Source organism: Danio rerio, chromosome 8 (genome assembly GCF_049306965.1).
Source record: "Danio rerio strain Tuebingen ecotype United States chromosome 8, GRCz12tu, whole genome shotgun sequence".
NCBI classification, from domain to species: domain Eukaryota; kingdom Metazoa; phylum Chordata; class Actinopteri; order Cypriniformes; family Danionidae; genus Danio; species Danio rerio.
This window is the reverse complement of record NC_133183.1, coordinates 52,675,672-52,679,973: the sequence shown is the minus strand read 5'-3', so window position 1 is coordinate 52,679,973 and position 4,302 is coordinate 52,675,672. Positions and strand designations below refer to the sequence as shown.

Here is a 4,302-nt window from a genome sequence, read left to right as displayed (position 1 = left end):
AACTCATATCTTCATAATTGTATTTTTTTTAAAGGAACACAGTCTCTCTGAGCCAAGGAACATACAGTACTTCAACAGTTTTCCCTCTCAAGTCAAATGAAACAGTAATCAAGAGATCAAAGTTGTTCTGCTTGACATTTCTATTTGCATAAAACTGCAATACACAACTAAGGCTATGTTTACAAGATGCTGATGTACTTAAAAACTTAAATGATTATTATTTTTTTGTTTGTTTTTGTTTTTTGGATTTCAAGAGTTCACACTTAGCTGATGATTGATTATAAAGCTTGTTTGGCATGCTGTCTCGGTAGAGAGCCCTGAGCTCATAAGATCCTCAAGCCCGCGGCTCGCTCCCGTTGCAAGGCGGGAGGGGAGTTTGAGCTCAGGTAGATCTCGAGAACTCCCCTGCTGTAGTAACCAATGAACAGTAAGTGATCGCTCTTTGGAGATAACTACATACTAGAAGCATGTCTATGGTGCTGATTTGGATTAGTCAATTAACTTAAGTTGCATGTTTTTGGACGGTGAGAGGAAACCAGGGAACCCGGGGGAAACCCACGTGAGCACGGGGAGAAAGTGCAAACTCCACACAGAAACACCTGCTGGTTAGGTAAAGCCCGGAACCAGAGACGTTCTTGCTGTGAGGCAACAGTGCTATGCACTGGGCCACAGTGTCACCCATCTACGAAGAAGGAGTAGGGGTGGAAGGGGGGACTCTTCAAAACGAAGATACACAGCAAAATATGGGGACCCAAAACAACTCTATGGGTGTTAATTTCAACCCTTTGAAAGTGTCTCATGGGGTCCACTCAAAACAGAGTTAAATCAACACTTTCAAAAGGGTTGGCACATTGACACCGAAGTAAGGGTTAATTTTAACTCTGGGCAGAGTTAAAAATGTAACTATATTTAACACCGCCTGGTAGTAATTTTTTTACTACAATATATTGTTATTTTATTCAACTCTCTTGAGTGTAAATATGGTAAAAAGGTAAAATAGACTGTAAATTACAAAAGAAAAAACATTTTATTTGAAAACATTCACCACTTCAACAATTCATTCAGTTTTTAAAATGCAACAATGTCAAATATGCTTTAAATGTTTTATTAGTACAGACAGTATCAACAAAATATGTATGACCAGTGCTCAAAAAGGCTGTTTCAGTCCTTTGGTCCAAACTTGATGTTTCATCAGAGCAATTTGAAAGTTCAATATAGCGTCACTCATAGTTTTCTTCTGAACTCATAGTTTTCTTGTAAAATTACATTTTAAACAACTTGGTGTGCAAATCTTTCACTTCGGGTGTTTCCTTGGTCCTCCATATCAAACACAGCAGTTTAAATGAAGGTATAAATGCTGTAAACTTGTGTGAAAACAAACTGGAGCTAGGAAATCTCATCAAGCATGTCCTGTGAATGAAGTGCTTCCCAGCCACAGGATGACCTTTTTATCCATGATGATGTAGCAGCTGCTGATCGCTCGTCTGGTGGTTCCTGATGCACGGATATACTGTAGGGTGATGCTCATCTAAGAACTCTTCAAGTCTCCAGCATGACTAAGAAAAATGTTTGAAAACAAATTGCAATCAAATTCTATGATATATTTAAAAGAACATTTAAAGTAAATAAAACATTCAAGAAATCTAAACTCACCTTTTGAAAATCTTCATGATGATCCACAACTTGACTCTCCCAGCTGGTTGAGGTGACAGGATATGGAAAAGTAGAAAAAACGCATACATCACTGTTGGATCTCCAAAAACAATTAGGTTAACCACTATGACTAGAACTGGAAAAACAGGCAGCTGTCTGTCCAGAATCCTGAATTTAACACAACACTTGGAGCAAAATTTAGAGGAGCTTAAAATCTTTTATATCATTTAGTGATGCTGACTTCCCCAAAATATTGGCCACAGTGTAAAAAATATTCATAAACTTCATAAACAACACTTTTCTGTAAGCGTGTGCGTGCGTGCGTGTATGCACGCGTGCATGTTTCTTTACCAGATTCAACTTGTTAGGCCCTTTCAGGTCCAGTATTGACGCCACCTTTCCTGGAGTCTAGCAGATGTTTCAGGTCCAAATATAATCTAAAATATTAGGATAAGCAGAAGAGGAAAAGTGCAAAGCAAAGAGTAAAACATTATTTAAGTAACCGTTCACCCACAATACAAAACTTTTCACCTTCATGTCATTCATTATTCTTTAATGCTCTAATACCCTCTTAGCTTATGTGAAACAAATACAGAACTTTATCAAACATACCTTCATTATTATAATTACCACATATGACCAAGAAGGTGTGCTTGGTCATTTCACCAACTCTGGAAATACACCATCCGTCTCTAATCAGCCACCGTCACAGGGTCTTGTGTTATTGTATAGAGAACTGTGGCTGTTAAAAAAACAACAAAAAATTAGTATCTAACACATATGCATAACCTTCAGATAAAAGAAGAGATGAACATCACAAAGTATGCCTCACACTTTTTCAGATATCTTTTGATTCAGATGTTGATTATTGATAATAAATCTACAAATCAAACCTGTATCATCATTAGGCTGCTCAAATATGAATCAGTTGATTAATTTTACAGACAGGTGGCTGTTTACAACGCACTAAATTGTCTTTAATAAAACGGAAATGTTGTGTACAGTACATGCTAAGTTTAGCCTATAGTTTTAAGCACAATATCATGCGGGAGAAAAAGCTTGACTAAGATGTTCCTGACTACATAAATAGCCTAACTTACTAACGTCAGACATCCCGAGTTGGGAAAAGTAATTTTCGGGGGATACAGAGTTGATTTGCGGGAGGTAGCGGGAGAGATGAGAACCTGAAGAGCAATGGGATGAGTTGCGCGCGACGTACCTGAAGAGCGGTGGGGGTGACTTGCGCGCAACGTACCTGAAGAGCTGGGAGGGATGCGGTGGAGAGGGGTGTGCAAAGTGTTTAATGACCGGGCGGGAGACGCGCGATTTCCGGGAGATTATCATTCATTTGCGGGCATCTACTTGGGCATCTGGGAGTCATGCGGGATAACGTTAACGTTAGTCCCGCAACTTCCGGGAGACTTCTGTAACCTTAAATGTCTGAGAAAGTGCAAACGCGGTCATTTAAAGACATTAATGTTAACATTCCGACTTTAATGGTTGTCAACACTTAATATAATTCAAGCGTACGTTATCACGCGAGTCTATGGACTAACGGTGTATGGACGGCCACGAATGAACCAGTTTAAAAGGGCCGCGGTGTTTAAAAGAACTAAATTAACGAATAACAAAAAAATCATATGTTTTAGTCAGGAAGCCTTTTACAAGTAAGCATATGTTCATTTACTCACCAGATATGTTTTAGAAACTCTCCAGAGCTCATGGAAACCGTCCTGTGTTGCCGTTAGCATCCGGGCAGAGTAGGCTAGGCTGCTCCGGGGATTCCCTCGCTAGTTTGCTTTGAATTAAAGGAGAAGTGTCGATTTTATTTTACAGATGGGTAACAACGCACAAAATGGCATTAAGCGTGACAGAAATGTGTTGAACATGTACATTTGATGTTTTTATGCACTATGTATGCGTGAGCATGTATAAAAACATTCTTGAATTGAAAAGAAGTGAATAGTAATGCAGTTAAGCTAGATACACAAACGACCATGAATGAACCGCAGAAGATTAAAATTGTCACTCCATTTTAAAGTTATTAACTTAACAATATGTTTACAACTGTATTTCCTTAGAGAAAGTCAGTAAAATGCCAACATTTAGGTAGTAAAATGCCAACATTTACTCACCAGTTGCTGTTCTAAACCTCAGATGGAAAATGGCGTCTGGAAAATTCTTCAGTGACTGGGGCTGCATGAATTCCCGGATGTTGGAAATAACACCACCAAGTGTAGAAAAGATAACTCCTTGATTTCGCACTGAATAAAATCAATTCTAACTCTTATTATATTCATTTATCAAAATCTAACTCTTTAACGTCAACACTTTACTCTGAAATGCTTCAACACCGAGAATTTAACTCAGATGAATTTGCTGTGTAGCAGTGGAATGTAACCCAGGATATTTATAGTAGTTTAGGAGTCGTCTGATTGGAGCATTGTGAATTGGATATTGCAGATCCAGCCGCTAGCAATCATAAGCACGTGATCCTTTCAAAATTAATTTATACATAAACTTCACTTCGAAACTTTTTGGCATAGGCTACTGACAACAATGCATCCATGAAAAACTAATTTAAAAAGCTATTTATGGCTCCAACAATTTGAGCATATTTTGAGTGTTGATTGTTGCACCCTGAGGAGG

General features: G+C 38.4%; 1 long non-coding RNA gene across 1 annotated transcript; it reads right to left on the bottom strand.

Moving 5' to 3' along the window:
- Positions 1–244: 244 nt before the first annotated feature.
- On the bottom strand, positions 245–3,817 carry LOC137496383 (uncharacterized). Its single transcript, XR_011016687.2, has 6 exons — positions 3,789–3,817; positions 3,345–3,451; positions 2,266–2,395; positions 2,005–2,090; positions 1,654–1,696; positions 245–1,556 (listed from the first exon to the last, which is right to left on the bottom strand). It is a non-coding gene; the product is annotated as an uncharacterized lncRNA (long non-coding RNA).
- Positions 3,818–4,302: the final 485 nt, after the last annotated feature.